The following is an 18,378-nucleotide window of genomic DNA, read 5'->3' as shown; positions in this document are numbered from 1 at the left end:
GCTATAGTGAAGGGAGCGGTTGGTACAGGACAAGTAGTGCTGGAGGAGACTAGTACAGTACATGTAGACCTGGTGCAGTTCTATACTGAAGGTAGGGTAGGTACAGTACATGTAGACCTGGTGCAGTGCTATAGTGAAGGGAGCGGTTGGTACAGGACAAGTAGTGCTGGAGGAGACTAGTACAGTACATGTAGACCTGGTGCAGTGTTATACTGAAGGGAGCGGTTGGTACAGGACAAGTAGTGCTGGAGGAGACTAGTACAGTACATGTAGACCTGGTGCAGTTCTATACTGAAGGTAGGGTAGGTACAGTACATGTAGACCTGGTGCAGTGCTATAGTGAAGGTGGGGTAGGTACAGGACATGTAGTGCTGGAGGAGACTAGTACAGTACATGTAGACCTGGTGCAGTGTTATAGTGAAGGTGGGGTTGGTACAGGACATGTAGTGCTGGAGGAGACTAGTACAGTACATGTAGACCTGGTGCAGTGCTATACTGAAGGTGGGGTTGGTACAGGACATGTAGTGCTGGAGGAGACTAGTACAGTACATGTAGACCTGGTGCAGTGCTATACTGAAGGTGGGGTTGGTACAGGACATGTAGTGCTGGAGGAGACTAGTACAGTACATGTAGACCTGGTGCAGTGTTATAGTGAAGGTGGGGTTGGTACAGGACATGTAGTGCTGGAGGAGACTAGTACAGTACATGTAGACCTGGTGCAGTGTTATAGTGAAGGTGGGGTTGGTACAGGACATGTAGTGCTGGAGGAGACTAGTACAGTACATGTAGACCTGGTGCAGTGCTATACTGAAGGTGGGGTTGGTACAGGACATGTAGTGCTGGAGGAGACTAGTACAGTACATGTAGACCTGGTGCAGTGTTATAGTGAAGGTGGGGTTGGTACAGGACATGTAGTGCTGGAGGAGACTAGTACAGGACATGTAGACCTGGTGCAGTGTTATAGTGAAGGTGGGGTTGGTACAGGACATGTAGTGCTGGAGGAGACTAGTACAGTACATGTAGACCTGGTGCAGTGTTATAGTGAAGGTGGGGTTGGTACAGGACATGTAGTGCTGGAGGAGACTAGTACAGGACATGTAGACCTGGTGCAGTGTTATAGTGAAGGTGGGGTTGGTACAGGACATGTAGTGCTGGAGGAGACTAGTACAGTACATGTAGACCTGGTGCAGTGTTATAGTGAAGGTGGGGTTGGTACAGGACATGTAGTGCTGGAGGACACTAGTACAGTACATGTAGACCTGGTGCAGTGTTATAGTGAAGGTGGGGTTGGTACAGGACATGTAGTGCTGGAGGAGACTAGTACAGTACATGTAGACCTGGTGCAGTGTTATAGTGAAGGTAGGTTTTAGTACAGGACAAGTAGTGCTGGAGGAGACTAGTACAGTACATGTAGACCTGGTGCAGTGTTATAGTGAAGGTGGGGTTGGTACTGGACATGTAGTGCTGGAGGACACTAGTACAGTACATGTAGACCTGGTGCAGTGTTATAGTGAAGGTGGGGTTGGTACAGGACATGTAGTGCTGGAGGACACTAGTACAGTACATGTAGACCTGGTGCAGTGTTATAGTGAAGGTGGGGTTGGTACAGGACATGTAGTGCTGGAGGAGACTAGTACAGTACATGTAGACCTGGTGCAGTGCTATACTGAAGGTGGGGTTGGTACAGGACATGTAGTGCTGGAGGAGACTAGTACAGTACATGTAGACCTGGTGCAGTGCTATACTGAAGGTGGGGTTGGTACAGGACATGTAGTGCTGGAGGAGACTAGTACAGTACATGTAGACCTGGTGCAGTGTTATAGTGAAGGTGGGGTTGGTACAGGACATGTAGTGCTGGAGGAGACTAGTACAGTACATGTAGACCTGGTGCAGTGTTATAGTGAAGGTGGGGTTGGTACAGGACATGTAGTGCTGGAGGAGACTAGTACAGTACATGTAGACCTGGTGCAGTGCTATACTGAAGGTGGGGTTGGTACAGGACATGTAGTGCTGGAGGAGACTAGTACAGTACATGTAGACCTGGTGCAGTGTTATAGTGAAGGTGGGGTTGGTACAGGACATGTAGTGCTGGAGGAGACTAGTACAGGACATGTAGACCTGGTGCAGTGTTATAGTGAAGGTGGGGTTGGTACAGGACATGTAGTGCTGGAGGAGACTAGTACAGTACATGTAGACCTGGTGCAGTGTTATAGTGAAGGTGGGGTTGGTACAGGACATGTAGTGCTGGAGGAGACTAGTACAGGACATGTAGACCTGGTGCAGTGTTATAGTGAAGGTGGGGTTGGTACAGGACATGTAGTGCTGGAGGAGACTAGTACAGTACATGTAGACCTGGTGCAGTGTTATAGTGAAGGTGGGGTTGGTACAGGACATGTAGTGCTGGAGGACACTAGTACAGTACATGTAGACCTGGTGCAGTGTTATAGTGAAGGTGGGGTTGGTACAGGACATGTAGTGCTGGAGGAGACTAGTACAGTACATGTAGACCTGGTGCAGTGTTATAGTGAAGGTAGGTTTTAGTACAGGACATGTAGTGCTGGAGGAGACTAGTACAGTACATGTAGACCTGGTGCAGTGTTATAGTGAAGGTGGGGTTGGTACTGGACATGTAGTGCTGGAGGAGACTAGTACAGTACATGTAGACCTGGTGCAGTGTTATAGTGAAGGTGGGGTTGGTACAGGACATGTAGTGCTGGAGGACACTAGTACAGTACATGTAGACCTGGTGCAGTGTTATAGTGAAGGTGGGGTTGGTACAGGACATGTAGTGCTGGAGGAGACTAGTACAGTACATGTAGACCTGGTGCAGTGTTATAGTGAAGGTAGGTTTTAGTACAGGACATGTAGTGCTGGAGGAGACTAGTACAGTACATGTAGACCTGGTGCAGTGTTATAGTGAAGGTGGGGTTGGTACAGGACATGTAGTGCTGGAGGAGACTAGTACAGTACATGTAGACCTGGTGCAGTGTTATAGTGAAGGTAGGTTTTAGTACAGGACAAGTAGTGCTGGAGGAGACTAGTACAGTACATGTAGACCTGGTGCAGTGTTATAGTGAAGGTGGGGTTGGTACAGGACATGTAGTGCTGGAGGACACTAGTACAGTACATGTAGACCTGGTGCAGTGTTATAGTGAAGGTGGGGTTGGTACTGGACATGTAGTGCTGGAGGACACTAGTACAGTACATGTAGACCTGGTGCAGTGTTATAGTGAAGGTGGGGTTGGTACAGGACATGTAGTGCTGGAGGACACTAGTACAGTACATGTAGACCTGGTGCAGTGTTATAGTGAAGGTGGGGTTGGTACTGGACATGTAGTGCTGGAGGAGACTAGTACAGTACATGTAGACCTGGTGCAGTGTTATAGTGAAGGTGGGGTTGGTACAGGACATGTAGTGCTGGAGGAGACTAGTACAGTACATGTAGACCTGGTGCAGTGCTATACTGAAGGTGGGGTTGGTACAGGACATGTAGTGCTGGAGGAGACTAGTACAGTACATGTAGACCTGGTGCAGTGTTATAGTGAAGGTGGGGTTGGTACAGGACATGTAGTGCTGGAGGAGACTAGTACAGTACATGTAGACCTGGTGCAGTGTTATAGTGAAGGTGGGGTTGGTACTGGACATGTAGTGCTGGAGGAGACTAGTACAGTACATGTAGACCTGGTGCAGTCTTATAGTGAAGGTGGGGTTGGTACAGGACATGTAGTGCTGGAGGACACTAGTACAGTACATGTAGACCTGGTGCAGTGTTATACTGAAGGTGGGGTTGGTACAGGACATGTAGTGCTGGAGGAGACTAGTACAGTACATGTAGACCTGGTGCAGTGTTATACTGAAGGTGGGGTTGGTACAGGACATGTAGTGCTGGAGGAGACTAGTACAGGACATGTAGACCTGGTGCAGTGTTATACTGAAGGTGGGGTTGGTACAGGACATGTAGTGCTGGAGGAGACTAGTACAGTACATGTAGACCTGGTGCAGTGTTATACTGAAGGTGGGGTTGGTACAGGACATGTAGTGCTGGAGGAGACTAGTACAGTACATGTAGACCTGGTGCAGTGTTATACTGAAGGTGGGGTTGGTACAGGACATGTAGTGCTGGAGGAGACTAGTACAGTACATGTAGACCTGGTGCAGTGTTATACTGAAGGTGGGGCTGGCACAGGACATGTAGTGCTGGAGGAGACTAGTACAGTACATGTAGACCTGGTGCAGTGTTAGGCTGTGTGCACACGCTGCGGATTTTGCTGCGGTTCCGCAGCGGTTTTGGCCGCTGCGGACCCGCAGCAGTTTCTGCTGCGGTGTACAGTACAATGATTCCCTATGGGAATCAAAAACCGCAGTGCAGACGGTGCGGAATTTTCCGCGCGGATTATCTGCGGTTTTCAATCCGCAGAAAGAATTGACATGTCAATTCTTTCTGCGGATTCTCCTGCAGTTTGCCATCTCCTCCATTGAGGAGATGAAAAACCGCAGGGCAAAACCGCAGAGCAATCCGCAGGTAAAACCGCAGGTCTTTTGACCTGCGGTTTCACCTGCGGATTGTACAAAATCCGCGCGGATGAATCCGCACCTTTTCCGCAGCGTGTGCACACAGCCTAATAGTGAAGGTGGGGTTGGTACAGGACATGTAGTGCTGGAGGAGACTAGTACAGTACATGTAGACCTGGTGCAGTGCTATACTGAAGGTGGGGTTGGTACAGGACATGTAGTGCTGGAGGAGACTAGTACAGTACATGTAGACCTGGTGCAGTGTTATACTGAAGGTGGGGTTGGTACAGGACATGTAGTGCTGGAGGAGACTAGTACAGTACATGTAGACCTGGTGCAGTGTTATAGTGAAGGTGGGGTTGGTACAGGACATGTAGTGCTGGAGGAGACTAGTACAGTACATGTAGACCTGGTGCAGTGCTATACTGAAGGTGGGGTTGGTACAGGACATGTAGTGCTGGAGGAGACTAGTACAGTACATGTAGACCTGGTGCAGTGCTATACTGAAGGTGGGGTTGGTACAGGACATGTAGTGCTGGAGGAGACTAGTACAGGACATGTAGACCTGGTGCAGTGCTATACTGAAGGTGGGGTTGGTACAGGACATGTAGTGCTGGAGGAGACTAGTACAGTACATGTAGACCTGGTGCAGTGTTATACTGAAGGTGGGGTTGGTACAGGACATGTAGTGCTGGAGGAGACTAGTACAGGACATGTAGACCTGGTGCAGTCTTATAGTGAAGGTGGGGTTGGTACAGCACATGTAGTGCTGGAGGAGACTAGTACAGTACATGTAGACCTGGTGCAGTCTTATAGTGAAGGTGGGGTTGGTACTGGACATGTAGTGCTGGAGGAGACTAGTACAGTACATGTAGACCTGGTGCAGTGTTATACTGAAGGTGGGGTTGGTACAGGACATGTAGTGCTGGAGGAGACTAGTACAGTACATGTAGACCTGGTGCAGTCTTATAGTGAAGGTGGGGTTGGTACAGGACATGTAGTGCTGGAGGAGACTAGTACAGTACATGTAGACCTGGTGCAGTGCTATAGTGAAGGTGGGGTTGGTACAGGACATGTAGTGCTGGAGGAGACTAGTACAGGACATGTAGACCTGGTGCAGTGTTATAGTGAAGGTGGGGTTGGTACAGCACATGTAGTGCTGGAGGAGACTAGTACAGTACATGTAGACCTGGTGCAGTGTTATAGTGAAGGTGGGGTTGGTACAGGACATGTAGTGCTGGAGGAGACTAGTACAGGACATGTAGTGCTGGAGGAGACTAGTACAGGACATGTAGTGCTGGAGGAGACTAGTACAGGACATGTAGACCTGGTGCAGTGTTATAGTGAAGGTGGGGTTGGTACAGGACATGTAGTGCTGGAGGAGACTAGTACAGGACATGTAGACCTGGTGCAGTGTTATAGTGAAGGTGGGGTTGGTACAGGACATGTAGTGCTGGAGGAGACTAGTACAGGACATGTAGTGCTGGAGGAGACTAGTACAGGACATGTAGTGCTGGAGGAGACTAGTACAGGACATGTAGTGCTGGAGGAGACTAGTACAGGACATGTAGTGCTGGAGGAGACTAGTACAGGACATGTAGACCTGGTGCAGTGTTATAGTGAAGGTGGGGTTGGTACAGGACATGTAGTGCTGGAGGAGACTAGTACAGGACATGTAGACCTGGTGCAGTGTTATAGTGAAGGTGGGGTTGGTACAGGACATGTAGTGCTGGAGGAGACTAGTACAGGACATGTAGTGCTGGAGGAGACTAGTACAGGACATGTAGTGAGGGTAGAACACCTTACTGAACATGTGCAGAGTGCTGTACAAACCTTTGTACGGTAAGGAAGCCACCATCCCTTAGATGCAGTACAGGGGCAGTGGTGCAATACGGATGACCTGTACCCCGGGCGTTACAGTACATGTAGTGCAGGTAGAGCGCCTCTTGCTGACAGCTGATTCCCTGCTTATCCCCAGGCCTGTCACTCTCGTCTGCACCCTCCATCGTGGGTCCACGTCCCCATCAATAGACCACCATAGACCGGCTGCAGTGGTCCCCGGGGGTCCTGTCCCTCACTGGATGTTGGGGGAAGGGGACATGAAATGTAATTGGAACCTGCCTAACTTTACAAGAACGTGAAGATTTAAGGGAAGGGGTAAAGTGACGGCGTCAGTCATGTCTGCCGGGGTCTGTGGTGGTGGGGAGCCAGAAATCTCCATCTTCTCCATCCATCCATGATTTACACTGCAGCTCTGCTCCTCGTCACCACTGACTCCTAATCAGCTGCATTGTCAGGGTAAAAAAAAGATAAAATGAAGCATTATTCATTTCTGGGGAGATTTAGTCAATTCCTGGATCCAGAATATTGATTTTCCTCAATAATCATCAGGTCCTCAGTTCGGTATAAGGGGAATCGCGCACAGAACGAAGGACGATCCCTATAGACCGAAGAGAACCGCGGAGCTGTGAAATGCTGATCCAAGAAAAGCCAAAAGAAAAGAGAAAAAGAGCAGAAAAGATACAATGTAGCGAATGGTGTCGTGTGGCGCCACCTAGTGCACAGCTAGGAGATGACTGATACTGGGACCCATCAGTTTTATGACCTGGGGCCACATCTCTGGGCTGGAGCCTGCGCTTGATTCTTGGTCAGTGTCCCTCGTCCAGCTGTGACTTGGTGTCTGCACCTTCTGGGCAGCTCGGCAGCTGCCATTGCTGCACTTTACATTTAGCACCACTAGCACTTTAGTCTTTGCTTTTGACCCCGGTGACAGGTGCTGCTGATCTCCTCCTCTGATTTCTCTTATATATACTGGATCATTTCATACATTGCAGGGCGGTGGCTCTATCTGTGGGTTGTTCGTTACTTCTCGTTTCTCGACTTATCAATAATTTATCTTTCGGCCAAGTGTTTGGACCAACAAAGTATTTTCTTATTCTATATCCCTGTATGTGTGACACGCTTCTTATTCTTGGCAGGAACGGCTATAGAATATATTCATCTGTGCAAAGAGTCACCGATGTTATCATAATTATATGGAGGACAAACTGTACGGCCTGTAGAGACGAAGGATCACAAACTATCCTAGAAATACAAGAGACACCTCTATATACAGCTCATAACACAGGATCCACCATTCACAATAAGTGATGTCACAGCTCACCTCCTCCTCCTCTACAATGATAACACCTCTATATACAGCTCATAACACAGGATCCACCATTCACCATAAATGATGTCACAGCTCACCTCCTCTTCCTCCTGTACAATGACTGATAACACCTCTATATACAGCTAATAACACAGGATCCATCATTCACCATAAATGATGTCACAGCTCACCTCCTCTTCCTCCTGTTCAATGACTGATAACACCTCTATATACAGCTAATAACACAGGATCCATCATTCACCATAAATGATGTCACAGCTCACCTCCTCTTCCTCCTGTACAATGACTGATAACACCTCTATATACAGCTAATAACACAGGATCCACCATTCACCATAAATGATGTCACAGCTCACCTCCTCTTCCTCATGTACAATGACTGATAACACCTCTATATACAGCTAATAACACAGGATCCATCATTCACCATAAATGATGTCACAGCTCACCTCCTCTTCCTCCTGTACAATGACTGATAACACCTCTATATACAGCTAATAACACAGGATCCACCATTCACCATAAATGATGTCACAGCTCACCTCCTCTTCCTCCTGTACAATGACTGATAACACCTCTATATACAGCTAATAACACAGGATCCACCATTCACCATAAATGATGTCACAGCTCACCTCCTCTTCCTCATGTACAATGACTGATAACACCTCTATATACAGCTAATAACACAGGATTCACCATTCACAATAAGTGATGTCATAGCTCACCTCCTCCTCCTCCTGTACAATGACTGATAACACCTCTATATACAGCTAATAACACAGGATCCACCATTCACCATAAATGATGTCACAGCTCACCTCCTCTTCCTCATGTACAACGACTGATAACACCTCTATATACAGCTAATAACACAGGATTCACCATTCACAATAAGTGATGTCATAGCTCACCTCCTCCTCCTCCTGTACAATGACTGATAACACCTCTATATACAGCTAATAACACAGGATCCACCATTCACAATAAGTGATGTCACAGCTCACCTCCTCTTCCTCCTGTACAATGGCTGATAACACCTCTATATACAGCTAATAACACAGGATCCACCATTCACAGTAAGTGATGTCACAGCTCACCTCCTCTTCCTATACAATGACTGATAACACCTCTATATACAGCTAATAACACAGGATCCACCATTCACAGTAAGTGATGTCACAGCTCACCTCCTCTCCCTCCTGTACAATGACTGATAATGATAACACCTCTATATACAGCTAATAACACAGGATCCACCATTCACAATAAGTGATGTCACAGCTCACCTCCTCTCTCTCCTGTACAATGGCTGATAACACCTCTATATACAGCTAATAACACAGGATCCACCATTCACCATAAATGATGTCACAGCTCACCTCCTCTTCCTCATGTACAATGACTGATAACACCTCTATATACAGCTAATAACACAGGATTCACCATTCACAATAAGTGATGTCATAGCTCACCTCCTCCTCCTCCTGTACAATGACTGATAACACCTCTATATACAGCTAATAACACAGGATCCACCATTCACCATAAATGATGTCACAGCTCACCTCCTCTTCCTCATGTACAACGACTGATAACACCTCTATATACAGCTAATAACACAGGATTCACCATTCACAATAAGTGATGTCATAGCTCACCTCCTCCTCCTCCTGTACAATGACTGATAACACCTCTATATACAGCTAATAACACAGGATCCACCATTCACAATAAGTGATGTCACAGCTCACCTCCTCTTCCTCCTGTACAATGGCTGATAACACCTCTATATACAGCTAATAACACAGGATCCACCATTCACAGTAAGTGATGTCACAGCTCACCTCCTCTTCCTATACAATGACTGATAACACCTCTATATACAGCTAATAACACAGGATCCACCATTCACAGTAAGTGATGTCACAGCTCACCTCCTCTCCCTCCTGTACAATGACTGATAATGATAACACCTCTATATACAGCTAATAACACAGGATCCACCATTCACAATAAGTGATGTCACAGCTCACCTCCTCTCTCTCCTGTACAATGGCTGATAACACCTCTATATACAGTGGATAACACAGGATCCACCATTCACAATAGTTGATGTCACAGCTCACCTCCTCTCCCTCCTGTACAATGACTGATAACACCTGGTGACAGGCTTACTGTCACTGGCGCTGTATGTGAGGGGAGATACTTGTATATATCATGAAGATTGCTATCTCCCGTGATGTGAAAACCCAGAAGTTTCTCTCCAGCATGTTATGTGTGAGAGGGGTTAATCAGCCGTGGCAGGGTTGGGATTTTTTGTGAGTAGTTGTAAGAGATGGGCTCACCATATCTCCATCCTAAGGGTGTGGTTCAGCAGGTTAAATGTCCGGCCAATGAGTTTTCTCTCTCTCTGTGAATCTGGAGTCCAGAAGCTCCAGAGAAGTGTTTATGTGCGACTGTGCTGGACCCTGGTGATTGCACCCTGAGCGGGCCGATCCCCGCAGGCATAATGACTGTGCCATGCATTATCTTTCTGTTTCCTGGTTTTGACAGGAAGGCCATGTTTATGTGACCTAAATAAACCAACAGAAGACATGTTTCCTGTGTCTACCTCTGTGAGCAGCTGAGTGAGTCGACTTGCCACAGTTGGTGGAGAATGCGGGCAGCATTCCAGGAACAGGTGTAGCTACTACGCATAACCTGCATGTGTTGGGTGAAGTTGGCAGTGAGCCAGGAAGTAAAGTCAGAGGTCATGGAGGACCTGATTAAGCACCTTGTGATAGCCCAACAAGAGACAAGTCAGCTTCTTATGCAATAGATTCAGAAAACTCAGCAGCAGCTCCAACAACAGCGGCAGCAGCAGCAACAAGACCAGCTCCAACAACAGCGGCAGCAGCAACAAGACCAGCTCCAACAACAGCGGCAGCAGCAACAAGACCGGCTCCAACAACAGCTGCAGCAGCAACAAGACCGGCTCCAACAACAGCGGCAGCAGCAACAAGATCGGCTCCAACAACAGCGGCAGCAGCAACAAGACCAGCTCCAACAACAGCTGCAGCAGCAGCAGCAACAAGACCAGCTCCAACAACAGCGGCAGCAGCAGCAACAAGACCAGCTCCAACAACAGCGGCAGCAGATTGAGTTGCTCGCAGAGCGGTTCGTGGAAGGTCGGCAGCTCCTTCCTGAAGTCCAGGTGATGACTCACGCCTGGAAGACAGTAAGATGGGCCATGCAGAAGATGACCCCGAGGGATGATGTGGAAGCCTTTCTTACAGTTTTTGAGAGAGTGGCTGATTGGGAGAGATTTCCGTCAGAGCAGTGGGCCATATTTGACAGGTGAACCCCAAAAGGCATATTATCACTTAGCACTGCAGGATGTCAAGGAATACGCCAAGTTAAAAATCGAAATCCTGGGAGCAACTTTGTCGGTTGGAGCCCAGTAAGTCCACCACATGATGGCAGCAAACCCCCTCGCTCGCAGATATTTGACTTTATTACCTCTTGTCCAGAAGTGGTTGCAGCCAGAGTCTTCCGCTCCTGTCCAGATAGTTGTGTATGGTGATGGACAGATTCATCTTTTGGACTCAGAAAGTCTGGTGACCCTGATCAGTCCTTCACTGCCCATCAGTTGATCCAGGACAAATCTGTGGGCGTTCGCTTTATACACAGAGGCGCTAAGGACTACCCGGTGGCCAGAGTAGCCATGGGAGCAGAATGTGGTACCAAGTCCCATGAGCTCGTGGTAGTCAAGGACTTGATGCATCCAGGTATATGGGAGAAGGATTTTTCCTTATTTTTGGACTTATGGCAAAAGGGAGCCGTACCTTGTGTGGCTGACAAAAGCCATACCCCTTGGGAAGAAACTCCATCAAAATCAAAGGTAGATGAGTTTCCTGTGTGTCCTTGTCGGCGAAGAGGATGAGACGGTGACCAAGAAGTCCAACCTCCCTATTGGCAGAGAGTTCTAGACCTGGCCCATTCGCGTGTTTTGCGGGGACATCTGGGTGTAGAGAAAACTCAAGAGAGAATTATGCGGAGGTTCTATTGGCCCAGATATTTCCAAGAGATCCTAAAGTATTGTGTGTGCTGCCCCCCCCCCCCCACAGCCAAGTAACTGCTCCGTCTTCCCGGTTCCAAAGTCCACTAGCCCCGTTACCTTTTATAGAGGTCCCATTTGAGATAATTGTGATGTACCTGGTAGGTTCCCTAGTTAAGTCCGCACGGGGAAAACAGTACATGCTGGCGGTCATGGACTATGCAACCGGTTACCCGGGATGCTGTACTACTAAGGTACTCATCTGCCAAGTGTGTAGCCCGAGAGCTTGTCCATATTTTTCCTAGGGCTGGTCTGCCAAAGGAGATCTTGGGACACCGTTCATGATCAAGGTGATGAAGGAGCTGTGCAGGGTCCTCCAGAATGCCTAGCTGCGAACCTCCGCTTACCATCCGCAGATGGACCCCCTAGTGGAGCGTTTTAATGAGACCTTAAAGATGATGCTCAGGAAGGTCATTGAGAAGGATGGTCAAGACTGGGACTATTTACTTCTGTTCCTGCTCTTTCCCGTCAGAAAAGTTCCTCAAGCCTCCACTGGTTTCTCTTAATTCAAGCTCCTGTATGGCCAACATCTGCGAGGGCTCCTACCATAGATGTCTCCAAGGAAATACGAGAAGCCGAGGTGACGTCACACCGGAGCGTCATAGGGCATGCCACCCAGATGCAGGAGAGGACGACGCAAGTAATGCCTATCGTGAAGGTGCATCTCCTCCCGATACAGGAGGTACAGGCAAGGGTGTATAACCGATCAGCGAGGCTGAGGCAGTGCCAGCCCGGGGACCGGGTACTGGAGCTTATACTCCTAGTCAAGAACAAGTTCATGGACAAGTAGCAAGGCCCATACGAGGTGGTGAAAAAACACCAGCCAGGACGAAAGAAGCTGCACCAAATATACCATGTGAGCTTGTTAAAGTCGTAGCAAGATCATGAAGGGCTATTGGCAAAACCCCATGTCCCAGAGTGCCAAGGAGACACCTGATGGGTGCTTTCAGTATACCAGGATGCCCTTTGGACTACAGGGTGTCCCAGCCACCCCCAGAGGGTGATGGATCAAATCCTAGCTCCCCATAAGAAAATGCCGTGGCCTACCTGGATGACATTGTGGTCTTCAGCCTTGACTGGGGTAGTCATCTACATAAAGCACAGGTGATTCTTGATGCTTTATGAAACGCTTGGTTTACTATAAATCCAAGAAAGTGTCCCATAGGGAAGGAAGCGGCCAAGTACTTAGACTACATTGTCAGGAGAGATGAAATCAAGCCACAAGTAAATAAGGTGGAGGCAATCCAGAAGTGGCCGCAAGAGCTTTCCAAGAAACAGGTGAGAGCTTTTCTTGGTATGATGGGAAATTACCGGCGATTTATCCCAAATTTCACCATATTTGACGCACTATTGACAGATCTCCTTAAAGGCACCAAATTGGCAATAATTAAATGGACTGCTGACACAGAGATGGCATTCGAGGAGCTGAAGCTCTGTGCATACAGCCTAAATTGTCTGGCCATGCTGGACAGAAGAAGACGGCTCTCCTCATTTACCAACATTACTGGTGGCCGACTCTGTGCAAGGATATTGCGAATTTGTCTCTGCTTGTTCTTCCGGTGCCCAAAACAAAACTCCTAAACAGCTTCTGCCCGGTCGGCTGCTTCCTTTGCCCGTACCTTCTTCTCTCTGGCAGCAAAGTGCAATGAATCTCATCACTGATCTTCCAGCATCAGCCTGGCGTACCATCATCTGTGTGGTTGTGGATAGAGATGGACGAACCGGAACAGTAAAGCTCAGCGTCCGTACCGAACACCTATTGTTTGGGCACGGACTCTACCAGGAAGTCCATGTTCCTGTTCAGGTTCGGCCTCCAGAACACCGGGTGTTTGTAGCGCTGTCATGCTCATGACAGCGCGGCAAACCCTGCTTCTGATCGGCGGTAAAATCATCCCCGCCGGTCAGAAAGCTGCAGATCCCACCCTGACAAATGACAGTGTGAGCCCGCAGCTGTGATCAGAGGCAAAAAGTTTATCTCTGGTCACTGGCGTCAGCTGATGGGACTACTGATCCCATCATCCGGCACCTGCTGCCGCTAAGAAAAGCAAGAGCAGGCGCCGATTGTTGGGAGTACCCATCCGCCGGCGCCTGCGCTCTAAAGAAAACAAGACACTGAGCCCATTGACTCTGAATGAAAAAAAAATTAACTGTTTTTTTGGTTTTTTGTGTAGTACAGTGACTCATGGATTGTATCTTTTATGATAAGTTTATATCTTCTGCTAAGTGTTTACTATGGATCTCGTTACATTGTGATCATGGGACACACAGGCTTATGCTTTGCATTGGCTGCAGCCAGTCCCAAAAACTTCAACAAACACAAGGATCCGCATCTTGTCGGCCGATGCCGAGCCCACACGCCGGGGAATTACAGTACTGTAGCCTCAGGGTCCGGTCCGAGAGAGCACTTCAACGGGGCTTGTCTGGATCCCTCTCAATATGGATGGTACAGGATACAGTCTCTCTTCCAGCAGTCACTCATAATGTCCCTGACAGGAGACCACCTGAATCTGCACAGGAAAGAAAGATTGTTGGGGAGAGCCATAAGATCAAATAATTAACCTCAAAATATAAGAGATTGAGAGAAACTACCCAGAAAGTGTGACACTAAAGATGGCTGTCATTTCCTGTTTCACCATACACCATGTGCTGGTATCCAAGATGATGCTCACCCTGATGACCTCATGGATCCGTCCACGATGACGCCCACTCTGATGACCTCATGGACCAACCCAACCTGATGACCTCATGGATCCGTCCACGATGACGCCCACTCTGATGACCTCATGGACCAACCCAGCCTGATGACCTCATGGATCCATCCACGATGACGCCCACTCTGATGACCTCATGGATCCGTTCACGATGACGCCCACTCTGATGACCTCATGGATCCGTTCACGATGACGTCCACTCTGATTACCTCATGGACCAACCCAGCCTGATGACCTCATGGATCCGTCCACGATGACGCCCACTCTGATGACCTCATGGACCAACCCAACCTGATGACCTCATGGATCCACCCACGGACTAGCTCATTGTCCAACCCACTAACCAATGGAATACATCTGATCACTCCCATTTTAGAGCTAACCGAGCCCCTTTACAGGGGATTAATAAAGTCTCTTGGAGCTGTGCCATAGATTGATCAAAGAGAGGTTACATCTGACTGTGTGTCTGATGTGATTCTTTAGTGCGCACTTGATCAATATCCATTAGGCCATGAGCAGGCAACTAGTGAACATTTCTTATTGTTCAACCTAACATTTTTGGCTGTCTTCTGTCGTTTTCCAGCCCAGTGCAGCAGGGACTCCACAGAGCTCCAAAGTCACACAGATCTCAAAAATGCTCTGTAGTTGTTCCACAGCAGAACCACAGGTTCACAAGAGAAAGGGGTTAACACCCTCACAAGCACGCTGGTAGCAAACAGTCCTTACAGAGTCCAGACTTCTCACTTCTTATCAGCTGCCTCACACTGCGTCTCACATGGCAGTCTCTCTGCTCCTCACAGCATCACCCCTCAGAGTCCTACACAGCAGACACTAGGCCCCACCCCCCAGCACACACAGTTTCCAGGGCTTTTGCTCTCAGCTCATAGTTGCAAAAGCAGCAGGGTCCTAATGTTCTCCTGATGCCATTACATGACAAGATGCATCAGGAAAGTGCAAAGCAACCATTGCCGGTTGCATTTTTCTTGCTTTTAACCTTCTGGCCTTTTATGAACTTTTTTGAGCCTAACAGAAGCTGTGCTGTATGTGGGGAGTGCCGCCATTATTCCGTGCTTGTATTGACTGGTTTGTGTATTTGGGCTGAGCACCGCCTGCTGAGCTGAGGTGTAACCCTTATACACCGCTTTGTATGTGTCTGCTTCATCGGACTGTCTGTTTAGGCCACAGCTTGCAAGGAACTACGGATTTTATGCTAAGGGTAATGCAGTTTATGGCTCCCCAGCTCTAAAGAAAACTACAATTCCCAGCATGTCCTGAAGATTTACACCTCTCTGGACATGCTGGGAGTTGTAGTTTTCTTAACAGCTGGGGAGCCACAATTTCCCAAGAGATTGAGGGGAAGATCATGGCAAAAAAAGCACATCCGTGAGTTTGGTGATGCTATATCTTCTGGAATCCCCAAAGAGGATGAATGGAGCTGCGGTCAGACAGCTCACCTGCCGCTGCTTTATAAAAGTGTCCCATCAACGATAAAACGTCCTTATTCTTCCGATCGGTGCAGTTTCTAATGGTCGGAGCCAAGTGATCACCTGTCCTGTGGAGCCCATGGATCAGTGATAACTTGTTTTACCCAAAGAACCCCATTAATGTAAGCTACCGTAATCAGGGTCGGACTGAGGCACCGGGATACCGGAGCATCCTCTGGTGGGCCCCAGCTCCTGCCTCCTTCATTAGTCCCGGCCCTGCATGACAATAGTGTGCCCCGAGTGATGCACACTGTACAGATCTCGCCTCATCCAGCTGAGAGCACTGTGCCAGCCATTTCCACATCACCCTATAAATCCCAGCAATGACGTCGCTGGGCTGCTCGGTGCAGTGCACAGGACCTGTGATGAGGTCACAGGAGGGGAGGAGTCAGGGGTCACATGATCAGGGGCCTCAGCGTCTGCAGGACTCTGCTGTGCTGGTTGTCATGGTGGTGGATGAGGGGAAGTTTCTGTGTGGGGTCAGGAGGGGTTTACAGGGTGTACGGAGCGGAGCCGTGTGTGTACGAGGTGTACGGAGCGGAGCCGTGTGTGTACGAGGTCTACGGAGCGGAGCCGTGTGTGTACGAGGTGTACGGAGCGGAGCCGCGTGTGTACGAGGTGTACGGAGCTGAGCCGTGTGTGTATGAGGTGTACAAAGCGCAGCCATGTGTGCGAGGTGTACGGAGCGGAGCCGTGTGTGTACGAGGTGTACAAAGCGCAGCCATGTGTGCGAGGTGTACGGAGCAGAGCCCTGTATATACGAAGTGTACGGAGTGGAGCCGCGTGTGTACGAGGTGTACGGAGCTGAGCCGTGTGTGTACGAGGTGTACGAAGCGCAGCCATGTGTACGAGGTGTACGGAGCGGAGCCGTGTGTGTACGAGGTGTACGGAGCCGAGCCGTGTGTACGAGGTGTACGGAGAGGAGCCGCGTGTGTACGAGGTGTACGGAGCGGAGCCCTGTATATACGAAGTGTACGGAGCGGAGCCCTGTATATACGAAGTGTACGGAGCGGAGCCCTGTATATACGAAGTGTACGGAGTGGAGCCGCGTGTGTACGAGGTGTACGGAGCCGAGCCGTGTGTACGAGGTATACGGAGAGGAGCCGCGTGTGTACGAGGTGTACGGAGCCGAGCCGTGTGTACGAGGTGTACGGAGAGGAGCCGCGTGTGTACGAGGTGTACGGAGAGGAGCCGCGTGTGTACGAGGTGTACGGAGCCGAGCCGTGTGTACGAGGTGTACGGAGTGGAGCCGTGTGTGTACGAGGTGTACGGAGAGGAGCCGCGTGTGTACGAGGTGTACGGAGTGGAGCCGCGTGTGTACGAGGTGTACGGAGCAGAGCCGTGTGTACGAGGTGTACGGAGCGGAGCCGCGTGTGTACGAGGTGTACGAAGCGCAGCCATGTGTACGAGGTGTACGGAGCGGAGCCGTGTGTGTACGAAGTGTACGGAGCTGAGCCGTGTGTGTACGAGGTGTACGAAGCGCAGCCATGTGTGCGAGGTGTACGGAGCGGAGCCCTGTATATACGAAGTGTACGGAGCGGAGCCGTGTGTGTACGAGATGTATGGAGTGGAGCCATGTGTGTATGAGCTGTACGGAGTGGAGCACTGTATATACGAAGTTTGCGGAGCTGAGCCGTGTGTGTACGAGGTGTACGGAGCGAAGCCGTGCGTGTACGAGGTGTACTGAGCTGAGCCGTGCGTGTACGAGGTGTACTGAGCGAAGCCGTGCGTGTACGAGGTGTACGGAGCGGAGCCGTGCGTGTACGGAGTGGAGCCCTGTATACACGATGTGTACGGAGCTGAGCCGTGTGTGTACGGAGCGGAACAGAGCCATGTGTGTACAAAGTTTACGGAGTGGAGCCATGTGTGTACTGAGTGGAGCTGTGAGTGTGCGAGGTGTACCAATTGGAGCCATGTGTGTACAAGGCATACAAGTGGAACCATGTGTGTATGAGGTGTGCGTGTGCAAGGTGTATGGTGGGGAGCATTCATACCTCCCAATCGTCCCGGATCCAGCAGGACAGTCCCGATTTTGAGAGTTACACGCGAGTACACGGCGGAACCCCGCGGAGCACTTTAAAACTCGCACGTGACATTACATTGGAAGTGACATGCTGGAAGCTGACTGGAAATTAGGTAATTTTGGGAGGAGATTGTGATGGAACCACGGAGGCACTTCAGGGAAGGCTTCATATCCATCACCGTGTCCTCCTCCGACAGCGCGGACAGCAGGATCGCCTTGGAATCAGGGATGCCGGCTATGTGAGCGAATCATGATATGTCCTGCACCGGGAGGCTCAGGTGGGCACTACAATGGGAGCCGGGCTGCTATAGTATCTTTATAGAATCTTTATTTCTTTCCCTCTCTAATCTTACTTTCTCTCTTTGTTTCTTTCGTTC

Source organism: Dendrobates tinctorius, unplaced genomic scaffold (assembly GCF_039654945.1).
Source record: "Dendrobates tinctorius isolate UK_male_01 unplaced genomic scaffold, ASM3965494v1 ptg000136l, whole genome shotgun sequence".
Taxonomy (NCBI): domain Eukaryota; kingdom Metazoa; phylum Chordata; class Amphibia; order Anura; family Dendrobatidae; genus Dendrobates; species Dendrobates tinctorius.
Note: the sequence above shows the minus strand (reverse complement) of the source record.